The sequence below is a fragment of the Mytilus californianus genome, unplaced genomic scaffold, assembly GCF_021869535.1.
Source record: "Mytilus californianus isolate M0D057914Y unplaced genomic scaffold, xbMytCali1.0.p SCAF_1, whole genome shotgun sequence".
Classification (NCBI taxonomy): Eukaryota; Metazoa; Mollusca; class Bivalvia; order Mytilida; family Mytilidae; genus Mytilus; species Mytilus californianus.
The window spans coordinates 41077906-41091453 of NW_026262581.1; positions in this window are offsets into that span (position 1 = coordinate 41077906).

The window sequence follows — 13548 nt, forward strand, 5'->3', positions numbered from 1 at the left end:
ACTATCCATGACGTTGCAGTACGAAAGCTTCTGTGAAGAACAGCAACATATATTATAGTTTGGTTTGATTTTTACTTGTACTTGTTTTTCCTACACACATTTGTAATGGTTTATTCTTATGTGTACCTTTAGTTGGTCTACTGTTCGAGATTAAGGATGGAAGAGTTGAGATCACATAAGACTATAGTTTAATTCCCCCACATTACTATATATATTGTTCCTGTGTCAAGTAGGGAACCGAGTCAGTGGTCGATTTTTGTCATATCTTTTTTTTTATTTGGAAACTTTGGAGTTAACCGCAGATGTTTGGACGTTTCTGTTGATTTAATTACATCTTTCATCTGGTGCAGTAAAATTGGTACTATTAATATTATTTCATTGACTCAGGCCGATTAAGAACACGACACATTGTATTTAAATATATCTATTGTTGAAATGTGTTGCCCTCTTGGTGCCATTGGGTTGCTGTCACACTAACATATACCGAAAATCTCATTGTATACATAATTATTGTGGACATATCATTACACCTGCAGGAATTTAATAAAGAGTGGCATCAAAAACCCGATTTTTTCGCTATTTTTGTTATTCAGCTAACAAGAATGAGTTGTCCTTTACAGTTTTCCTTTTGGGTTATTAGACTTCATAAAAGTTATAATTATACTCTTGCTCTAGTTTTTTGTTTTCAATCATTGCGTCTTGTATTGGTAATGCACATCATTTTAATATTTTATAGTTTTGGGAAAGAATAAAAATTTTCTTTTGTTTTTTTTTCAGTTTTGAAATCTACTGCAAAGCACAGGCAATGGTATTAGAGTGAAGGAAGGCATGCTGTCATGTCAGTAGAATAATTACTTTTAACTGGTTTCCAGTAACTGCATGTGAATATTCTTTGATACAGTATAATATTGTTTATTATTGCAAAACTTTGTTTCTACTTTTGTTTTTGATCATTGCATCAACAAAAGGTTTTCATAAAGATTATGTAACAAAAAGCATTAGAGGAAATGCTTTAATCTCTATTTAAGAGTTATAAATGCTTCTTTTTATTATTTTATTGGGATGTAAAAGCGTTGACCAAAGCACATTTCCGCGCTACATTTCACGATCAACGCTTTTACAACCCTATAGAATTATAAAAAGAAGCATTAAAATCTTACAATTTCATGGTTGTAGCATACAAAATGAAACTATGAGTTATACCAAGCTTTTCGTTTGATTTTCTATGCATTCTTTTAACATTGTCACGGATAGCACGTGACTGCATAAATATTTCCATATGAAACGCAACAGCTTTCATACAGAAATATAACAGTATTGGAATGCCTCACGATTGTTGCCAGCCAATCAAATTTACGGATTCTAATGAAACATACATGTAAAATTTCCGTTTGAATGGTTTTACACTAGTAATTTTTTGGGGCCCTTTTTAGCTTGCTGTTCGGTGTGAGCCAATGCTCCGTGTTGAAGGCCGTACCTTGACCTATAATGGTTTACTTTTATAAATTGTAACTTGAATGGAGAGTTGTCTCATTGGCACTCATACCACATCTTCCTATATCTATGTAATGTAATTATTTAAGAATTGAATGCTTCTTTTTGTAAATTTATTGGGGTGTAAAAGAGTTGACCGAAGTACATTTTGTATGAAGCGCTTCCATAATAAAAATGTGCGCACGTTCAACGCTTTTACAACCCTAATTACTAAAAGAAGCATTCAATACTTATAATTACTCTTTTTGGTTAGGATCATGAAAACACGATGTCTATCAAGTTTTTCTTTTTTTACCTGTGCACTTTATTGTAGAAGCTCGTGTCATCATGCATGTTACATTTCATTTGAAATTTTGAAATGAAGGTTGGTTTCAGAATGACGCGAGATTGCTGTTAGCCAATCACAATAACGTATTATAATGAAACATACATGTAATGTAATTATATTATAATACCAGGAGTCGGTTTCACAAAAAAACTTACGACTAAGATTGTGGGGATCTTCTGACACAAAACTTGACCTTTTTGGATGGAGAGACGGTTCTTACTGGTAAGAGTGGAACGGGAACGTCGGTAATGGTATTGTTGAAACGGGGTCGAACGGGTGATCTTGGTTTCAATAAAATCTGACTTCTAACAGCTACTTCTACTTTTTCCATTTGGTCAAGGTTTCTAATGAGTTCTTTTTAATGTCAATTAAGGGAGTATTCTTTCAACAAGATCATCTTGGCTAGCTGAAGATCAGTATTATTTGGCGGGCAGTGAGTTTTAGATGGGGAAAATATTGGATTAAGGCAAAGCAACTGAAGCAGGATATTCTCATCTTCTTCTGACAGAGGTGGTTATGTTATATCTCGAAGAGAAGGTCTCTGAACAGTAGTCACGGACGACTTCGAGGCTTTGATCGTTCCCGATGAAGGTAAATCTAGAAAAGCGCGTCGGACACATGAAGTTTATAAAGTGTTTGTTTTAATTTTTTAAACTAAATAGTACCAGATATGTGCTAGTACTGGACAACCTCAGCAATGATACCGTAACATTTTAATCACACCATTAACCTGAACATAAGTAGCTACATTATAGAGCTTGCCTTTTTGTATACACATTTGTTAATGTTGACTTTTAGTTTTTTATAGTTTTTCTTGTTCTTGGAGTGTTGTGTAAACTTCTTTTAACATATTTGTTTGATAATGGTCAAATGTAGGCGCGGATCTTTAACATGACCAAGTTGGAATGCCATCATATAAATATACAACATATGTATACATTGCTGGAAAATATCAAATATATTTGTACTGGCTTTAGATACAAGAAAAGAGAGGCTTGTAGTAAAAGACTTAATTTTAAACCCTTCCGTCGGACGGAATAGACTAAGACCTATACATGAATGTTGCATGGACGCAGACCTCACAGAGGACACTGATAACAGATGCCGGATACCAGACATATTCATAGAAGGTACGAAAAATGCTTTCGTTTTTTGTTGTTGAAAGCCTGTATTTGTATATCCAAAAGTCTGATTGCAGGTTATCATCAAAGTTTCAACATACGGCATTACTAAGTACTAAATCACATTTATATATAGGGTACCAAACAACACTGTGTCAATGATGTTGATTCGGTGATTCTGTTTTTCACTGAATCTCTCCACGATCTTTATGTCACGTTTTATCAACATGTTATTCTAATATAATAAGGTGGGCATGTGTATATATTGGTCGAGGTGATTGAAGGTTGCTTAATCGTCCACGGCGGTGATATAAACACATCAAATACTCAGACTAAATGTCTTTTTGTATTTGTCTTTGTGTTGTTATGATATCTCCTTTTATTTGTTCTTTGTTCTAGAACGACATGATAGCAGTTGCGAATTTATAGGGGACCTGTGAAGTTTTGAAGAAACAACTATGATAAATGCAAAGTTTTGTGTTTTTGCTTATTATTTTTGTCATTTGTATCGATCTGGTGAGTTGAGCCATTTTCAACTTATTTTTTATAGTTTGTTCTTATGTTGTACTGTTACACCACTGTCCCAGATTAGGGGAAGGGTTTGGCACCAGCAAACATGTTTAAACCTGCCGCATTATGTATTTGCCTGTTCTAAGATATGAACTTATAATTTAGTGTTTGTCGTTTGTTGCTGTATATCATATTTGTTTTTCGTTTATTGTTTTTTTTTGCATAAATCAGGCAGTTAATTTTCTCGTTTGGATTGTTTTACTTTTTCATTTCGGAGTCTTTTATAGCTAAGTATGTGGTATAGGTTTCGCTCGTCGTTGAAGGCCGTACAGTGACCTATAATTAATTTGGTATCTAGTGGAGAGTTGTCCCATGGGCAATCATACCACATCTTCTTGTTTTAAAGGTTGTTTATCATACAAACAAAAAAGTTAATAAATACTGAAGTTGAACATTCTGTGTCACATGGTAACAAATAGTATTTGGTAAATGTAACTCTTCATTGTTTTAAGTTTTCCTTAATGACTCTTTGATTATGAGTTTACAAGAAAGTGTTGTGGTATACTGATAATATAAATAAGAAGATGTGGTATGAGTGCCAATGAGACAACTCCCCATCCAAGTCACAATGTGTAAAAAGTAAACAATAAGCCTTGGCTCACACCGAACAGCAAGCTATAAAGGGACCCAAAATGACAAACGTAAAACAATTCAAACAGGAAAACTAACGGTCTAATCTATATAAAAAATAAATGTGGATTGTGTCCATGCATGGACACAGATGATGCCCCCGCTTGCATATCATATAAAGATATAAAAGGACATAACTGAAGAATGGTAAAAGTGACTCTACCTAAATTTGTACTTGATCTGAGTTTTGTGGTAATAAGCATTGTGTATAAGTCTCATAACATTTGGTTGAGGTAAACTAAAGTTAGAGAACGGAAACAAATAATTCAGCAATTTTTATGTTTATAAAGGGGCATAACTCAAGAACAGTAAAAGTGACATCACCCAATTTCTAACTAGATCTGTATTAAGTGGTAATAAGCATTGTGTATAAGTTTCATAACATTTGGTTGAGGCAAACTAAAGTTAGAGAACGGAAACGGAAAATTCAGCAATTTTTATGTTTATAAAGGGGCATAACTAAAGAACGGAAAAAGTGACACCACCTAATTTCAAACTTGATCTGTATTATGTGGTAATAAGCATTGTGTATAAGTCTCATAACATTTGGTTGAGGCAAACTAAATGTAGAGAACGGAAACAAATTAAACTGAGTTTTGTGGTAAAAAGCATTATATATCACATTTCATTACATTAATTTAAGACAAACTCAAGTAAGAGAACGGAAACGAAAAATTCAGCAATTTTTTCATTTGTAAATGGGCATAACTCTAGAACAGTAATCAAAGTGCTTTTAGCACTGAATGGTAAAGATTGCTTTACTGATTTATCAGTAGGAAGTAAAATTGAATATTGCATTGTATAAAGCATTGGTTGTAGTTGATTCAACTACCATTATGCACAAAGAAAGATAACTCCAATTTTCAAAGAAAACTTTAAAATATTTTTAGAAATGAAGGGTAAAAATTGCTTTAATTTATCAGTGGAAGGTAAAATTAAACATTGCATTGTATAAAGCATTGATTGTAGTTGATTCAACTATAATCATGGACAAAGAAAGATAACTCCAATTTTAAAAATAATAGATATTTAGAAAAAAAAAAAGAAAAATTCAGCAATTTTTCCACTTGTAAAGGGCATAACTCTAGAACAGTAAAAGTGACGGCACCAAAATTCAAACTTGATCTGTATATTGTGGTAATAAGCATTGTGTATAAGTTTCATAACATTTGGTTGAGGCAAACTTAATGCTGCGTTCACACGTAGTTCGAATTCGATTCGCATTAACTAATTCGAATTAGTTTAATTCGCATTCGAAACGTTTTACGTCCAAACGTAAATTCTAATTCGAATTGCAATGAGCGTCAAATTCGCTTTACTATCCTAACGACGTTAACTTTTAATTCGTATTAACAAAAACGCATTTCTAATGCTGCGTTCACACGTAATTCGAATTCGATTCGCATTAACTGATTCGAATTAGTTTAATTCGCATTCGAATCGTTTTACGTCCAAACGTTAATTCTAATTCGAATTGCAATACGCGTCAAATTTGCTTTACTGTCCGAACGACGTTAACTTTTAATTCGTATCAACAAAAACGGATTTCTAATGCGATTTGGTTAAAGCGAATTAGCCACTTCGAATCAATTCGAATTAAAAAGGAAGAGTGTGTGAACGCGATTAGCGAATTCGATTCGCATTCGATTCGAATTCAATTCGAATTAAATGTACGTGTGAACTAGGCATAATGCGAATTGGATAATGCGATTTAGCCAATTCGAATCAATTCGAATTAAAAAAGAAGAGTGTGTGAACGCGATTAGCGAATTCGATTCGCATTCGATTCGAATTAAATTCGAATTAAATGTACGTGTGAACGAGGCATTAGTTAGAGAACGGAAAAAAAATAGCAATTTTCCATTTGTAAAGGGGCATAACTCTAGAATAAAAGTGACGCCACCAAAGTTCAAAGCATTGTATATAAGTTTCATAACATTTGGTTGAGGCAAACTAAAGTTAGAGAAAGGAAACCAACTATGGGACGTACGTACGTACAGAGGGACAAGGGTAAAACTTAATGACCCCTCCGCTACGGCGGAGACATAACGAGAAACACTTATGAACCACACCAACAAACGACAACCATGGAACAACAGGCCCCTGACTTAGGACAGGTGCATACAAATGCAGATGGTTTAAACGTTTTAACCGTTTTAACAGGCGCAAACCTTCACCCTAACCTGAGACAGTATAGTGTAACATTACAACATAAAAAGACAAATTATAAAATATCAATTGAAATGGCAGATAATGTTTCAAAACTCAGCAAATGATGGGAACAGCAGAATATGATAGTTCCCTATGTTCCAATCTCAACTTATTTTTCTACTGACTGTTTACGTCAAAAAATACATTAGTTCTCCGTTTATGCTTATGAAGCTAGAACCGTGCACGAGAGAAGTTCAGAAATCAAATGATCATGGACACTGTTTAACCATGCAGTAGTATAATTTAATCAAATATAGGTCAATAAGTATTCTACCCATTTTTATCAAAAGAAAAAAAGAAAAAGAAACCCAACTATTAGCTTTCAAAACAAAACACATGCAGATAAAACTAGATTGAACAACACACACCTTACATAAAACTAAGGGACCTGTAGCAGTCCCCCCTAATTCGAAACGTCTCTCTGGCCACAGGCACAAGTTTGAACCGGGTTTTTCATTTCTCTATAAACTGTCAAAAAATCTATGAATTAAACGCATGTTCAGTTGGAACCAATTTTCGTCACTTTCCCACCTGGTTTGTCTTAAAATTATACCGTATCTCATGCTTTCGCATCGTGGCCAACCAACTTTGTTGATACACGTATTACTATAAATCAACGGTTTACAAGCAAAAACTGACAAACACCAATTTCTCCCTCCAAAGAGTTGTCACCCAAAGTGTTTCCGAAGCATTCCGTACAACCAAGCTATCAGGTTAAAGTTTATTTGCTCAAAATTAAACCACCGTTTGGGACAACTCAGAAAGCAACTTAAATCAAGATGTTATAAGAACAAAAACATTTCAAGAAGCTTTCGGTAAAGCAAAAGAAAAAGACCAAACAAACCTACTTGAATACAAAGAAAAGACGGCCCAAACAAATAAAATTCCGTTTGTTGTCAGCTTTCATCCTGACCTGACAAATCTTTCATCTATTGTCAACAACCAATGGCGTCTTATTGAAAATGATCCCTCCTTAAAAGAAATGTTTCCATCACCTCTCATCATGGCTTACCGCAGACCCAGAAACCTCAAAGATATTCTAGTTACATCTAAAGTATCTAAACAAGAGACATCGAAAATAGGAGGTTATAAACCATGCGGAAGAGGCAACTGTAAGTGCTGCAAAGTGGCCTACATTGAAACCCGATTCGCCAGCACAGTCACAAAAAATAAATACAACATATTTATAACATCCAATTGCAAAATGCAAAATTGTATTTATGTTCTAACGTGTGGAAATTGCAGCGTACAATATGTTGGTGAAACAGAAACACCATTCAACATCCGACTGAATAACCATCGGTCAATTTATACAAAAGAAAGAAACTGCCCAATCACAAGACAGGGGCGTAGCTAGGTATCCAATACACTGTAGGCACAAATTGCGGCAGGTCTAAGGCAGATCCCTGGTAGGAGGTTCAGGGAGGGGGTGCGACCCCCCCCCCCACTGGAAACCGATTTTCAGCATTTTTAGTTGCAAAATTTTGTGTACAAAAAAACATAAAATTTACTGGTCATTTTATCATGATAATATACATGAAGAAAAGTTCGTAGGATTAACCAGCAGTACAATCGTAAATATAAAAAAAAAATATTTACAATATGCATTGCCCAGCGTAGCCCTTTTATTCAGCAATACATCCTGTTTAGTATTTTCATATCTATTCCTTTCTGATTGAGGATGATTGATATATACGTCAATTGAAAGTACATATTGACGATCCTTCATTAAAAAAAATGTCACGTAAACGCTGAGACTACTATATATTAATACTATCCTTTGGGCAAGGCATCGACCATTCATCTTTTGATTTTTAAACCTTCACTCTCCCCCGGCCACACAAACACATACACACACAGTCGATGCCTCAAGCAGAAGTTCTGTTCTGTTCATACTATCTAACAAAATTCAAGAAATTCATATTTTCTGATATCCTGTACTGTAAAATCCCTACCTGCTTAGGAGTTTGAATAAGTATGGTCATTACACGTAGATCTGAGAGTACTCGAAGTTACTGAAAGCTAGTTGATTGATTGATTGATAAACGTCCAGTGGCAAATAGTTCATGCACGTTCAGGACAAAAATAAATTTACAATAAATACAACTGGTAACCAGGTCCTGTAATAGGGGTCGTCCAGGATGAAGGTCTGGAAATTTGGAAATGCCATGCATTGGAAAATGAGGGTTTATGGGATAGGACAGAAATTTTGCCTTTCAGCAGACCACCTTCGAACCCCTCAAAGAGTTGTTGCAAGTGTGCTTAACGTGCAGAGAGCGAGGCATTCTCTCTACACTAGGCATCGGATTTAACGTCCCCATTCTGACCAGACGTGACTGTGTACTTATACATCCCGCACAGCCAAACGGACGCCCAACTTTGGCAGGGGTTTTATTTTAGGTCGGATGAAGACCAAGTGGAAAGCTAGTTGAAATCCAACAACAACTAATTAAAAAAAGTCATGTATCTAAGAATAAAATGTCAGGGTTTTGAGCATGTTGAGGTTCATTCAAGTATTTGTTGATAGAAGTGAAATGATCTGAACCAAAGTTCTAGTTTTAAGTTTCTATATAAGGTGGAATATAATGGCATACAATTCTATCCAATACTCAATTCACCGCATGCTAGACTAGTGTACAAATGCAATTTGATAATTAAAGAGTTTTTTTGCAAGACATCTTTTAAAAACGTCACATTTCAAATCATTTAGAAAAACTAATATTGGGACACGCAAGGGAGACAAAAGGGAGAGAGAGAGAGACTCTGATGGACTCAATGAGAGAGATGAGAAAAGATTTAATAAAATGCTCCGCTGGGGCGCAGCTTGATACGACCGCAGAGGTCGAACCCTGAACAGTTGGGGCAAGTATGGACACAACATTCAAGCTTGATACAGCACTGAATTTAGATTGTAATTAAATATTTGACACAGCATAGGTTTCTGACACAGAATGAGAATGGTCTAAGAACTTAAAAACTTTTAATTTACCTATTCAAACCATATCATTATTATTTGCTTTTATATATAAATCAGAAATAACCAATTTAAAATGGAAAATTCTTAAGAAAAAAAAGGAAAAAAAATCCCCCCCCCCCAATTTTTTGAACCCCCTTATGATTCATCACCCCCAAAATCAATCCCAGCCTTCCCTTTGTGGTATGGTACCTTGTAGTACAATTTCAGAGATCCATACACTTGAACACAAGTTATTGTCTGGAAACTAAAAAAATGCTTGCTTTTTGGACCCTTTTTTGCCCCAAATTCCTAAACGTTTAGGGCAATTACCCCCAAACTCAAACCCTGCTTTCCCTTTGTGTTATGGAACCTTGTAGTACAATTTCATAAAGATCCATACACTTACACACAAGTTATTGTTCTGAAACTAGAAAAATGCTTGTTTTTTTGCCCTTTTATGGCCCCTAATTCCTAAAATTTTGAAGCAATTACCCCCAAAATCAATCCCAGCCTTCCCTTTGTGGTATGGTACCTTGCAGTACAATTTCAGAGAGATCCATACACTTGAACACAAGTTATTGTCTGGAAACTAGAAAAAATGCTTATTTTTGGCCCCTTCTTCCTAAGCTTTTTGGTCAATTACCCCCAAACTCAATTCCAGCTTTCCCTTTGTGATATGGAACCTTGTAGTACAATTTCATAAAGATCCATACACTTACACACAAGTTATTGTCATGAAACTAGAAAAATGCTTGTTTTTTGCCCCTTTTTGGCCCCTAATTCCTAAAATTTGGAGGCAATTACCCCCAAAATCAATCCCAGCCTTCCCTTTGTGATATGGAACCTTGTGATACAATGTCAGAGAGATCCATACACTTACAAACAAGTTATTGTCATGAAACTAGAAAAATGCTTGTTTTTTGCCCCTTTTTGGCCCCTTCTTCCTAAGCTTTTTGGTCAATTACCCCCAAACTCAATTCCAGCTTTCCCTTTGTGATATGGAACCTTGTGGTACAATGTCAGAGAGATCCATACACTTACACACAAGTTATGTCTGGAAGTTACAAAAATGCTTATTTTTGGCCCCTTTTTGGCCCCTAATTCCTTAATTGTTGGTACCATAACCCCCAAAATCAATCCCAACCTTCCTTTTGTGGTATTGAACCTTATGGTAAAATTTCATTGAGATCCATTCACTTAAACTAAAGTTAGAGTGCGAAAACTAATGTGTCTTCGGACGATGACGACGACGCCAACGTCATACCAATATACGACCACAAAAATTTTTTTGCGGTCGTATAAAAACAAATCAAAACAATAATCTTACAATTTATACAAAATCAATAAATATGTTAAACTTTTATTCCAACTGTGTGTAGTTTAAGCTACAAAAATATTTTTTTGTCATGTATCCGATTTCACCTAGATAGATGCACGTCTAAACAAGTGACAACTCTAAGACAGATCAATCCATTGGATCACCAGTGAAGGTGATACGCGGCTGAAAACACATATTATATACATAATTACTCTAAATATCAGCACAACAATGTTAAATCTGCGGAAGCAAATTTTTGTTCTTCCCTCGACGGGATTCGAACTCATGCTATTGGGATATTGTGACAACACCGCCTGCATTATGTCCAGCGCTCTAGACCACTCGACCACCTACACTGAACTAAAATATTCAGCTTTCGGTGGCCTAGTGTTACCTTTCCTTGTCAATACAATCTAGAATCGATTGGAGATAAGCTAAATTATCTGTCATTAACGATCGAAAGATACAGTCACAGAAAAAAATTATTTGGTAAGTAGTCTAAACAAGTGACAACTCTATGACAGATCCATCCATTGGAGCACCAGTTAAGGTGATACACGGCTGAAAACATATTATATTCATAATTACTCTAAATATCAGCACAACAATATTGAATCTGCAAATTTGCAGAAGCAAATTTATGTTCTTCCCTTGCCGCGATTCAAACTCATGCTATTGGGATATCTTGACAACACCACCTGCACTGTGTCCAGAGCTCTAGACCACTCGGCTACCTAGATATATATACTTCAAAATTCTAATCAAAGTACAGACAAAATTAATCATTCTTCTAAATCAAGAACTGGTACAATTTTTAACAGAACTAAAGGGCCCAAGGAACCTGTATTACTTAACTACCTTCTAAGCATAGTCATCGGACTCAAAGACTGTAAAACTCTGTTTAATTTGCAAAACAGAAGAGACCATGTTTGATGGTGTTGTAGGTTATCAATCATACTCCAAAGAGTATCTTCATAATTTTGGTACAACCAAATTCTTTTCCAAATTTTTAAGATTCCTCATATTTCTAAGCAGAATTTCGATATATATACATGTATATATGATGTAAAGTAGTACAATTAGTGGAAATTGAGATAATTAACAAATTAATCATAAATGTTACATTTACCCAATGATGGTAGCAACTGATACTTAACATGATTTCTGTTTTATTTTAGTATTTATTTAAGTAGTGATGATGGCAATATTTGATGGTGTTTGGTGTTGGTGTTATCACCTAAAATTCTAAAAGGGGATCATATTCATATATATATATATATATACAATGTAGTCAATAGTAAACAAACAATTTCAATAAGAACCAGATTGTCTAAAATTAACACTTGTCACACATTTACATTAAAATTTCATTTCATCTTGTTCCGGTGTTTTTTCCCTATCTTTTATCAGTTTACAATGTAGCTACACAAATATTTTGACTTATTACATGTATACATGTATCTCATTTTTTTTTATAAAGGTTTTGTTGTGCATGTTAATCTTGGTAAAGTTTTCTGCTTTAAGTAACTGAAATGGTCCAGGACCAGTTCCTGTCAACAGGCAATTTATGCAACAAAGGTCACTTTGTGTTAATATGGCATGTTGCTGTTATCTTCATATGTTTTTATTTAAATAGCTGTGCTTTGTTTGATCCAATTAAGATAAGACATGTTGTTTTCTGAGTTTTGGTTTAATGCGTTTTTTTGAAAGAAATGTGTGGGGTGATATGAAGTCATTGCTTGAGGATTGGACATTTACAATTTGACATTTCCAACCTAAACAACATCTAATCCTTTAGAATACAAATTTATTTCAAACGAGTTCAAAAAGGTTTATAAATTTCAATATTAAACTAAACATTGCAGAGGCAGATCAATTCATGATAAATTCACATTTAGTTCAGCTTTTAAATATTTGAGCAGAATAACAATGTGTTTGGTTCATTATAAAGATCTCTTCTTGCTACTACACAAATTCAAAACATGACATTAATATTCAAGTAAAGAGGCATTTACTATAAATTAGTGGCAAAATTCATAAGTGACAGTAACTTACACCTATATCATACAAAAACAATAACAAAACAAGCATTCTGTGAGTATTGCATGGCAATACATAGTCCCCTACCGGTTACAAATTCATTGTAATGGAACGAAATTCTAACTTGATCTATAACTTGTCATGGTGTAAACTACATAAAAATATCAAGTCAAAATCTTCAAGCATGACGAAAAAAAACTGTTGAAAACTGATTATTTAAGTGAATTTTCTATGTCCAAAGACCATTGAAACTGTTATACTAATTATCAAATCAATATCTTCAAGAATGACAAACAAACCTACCAATTCTTCAAACAATTTACCAAAGAAAAGGAAAAAATTCCCAAATGTCATTTTGTCTTTTAAAAAATGAGTTATTTCGCTTTGAACAGAAATCTACTAATTAATAAGTATATATTTCATCAAAAATTTAATTCTAGGGAAAGGGCTTTAACTGAACAAAGAGAAAAGCTAAAATCGTGAAAATTGAACTTGACCTGTAACTTGTTATGATAAATCAATAAACCAATTATCAAATCAATATCTTCAAGCACGAAGAAAAAAAGTCTGGAAAACTGATTTGCCGGACTGACAGATGGACAGACAGACAGACAGACTGACGGAGTGCAAACCTAAAGTCCCCTTCGACTTCGTCGGTAGGGGACTAATAACCTACTTTCACTTGCAAATTAAAGGATTTAAGTCAAAGACTAGGATGATTTTTTGTTTTCATTTTGTTGTTGTTGGAGGAAACAGGAGTACCCAGAGAGAAGCACTAACCTTTGGCATGAAAACAAATTAATGGAGGAGAGACACCAAGTGATCTCAATAGCTTTTCTGACCTAAATTGAACTAATCAACAATCACCCATGTTTTAAGA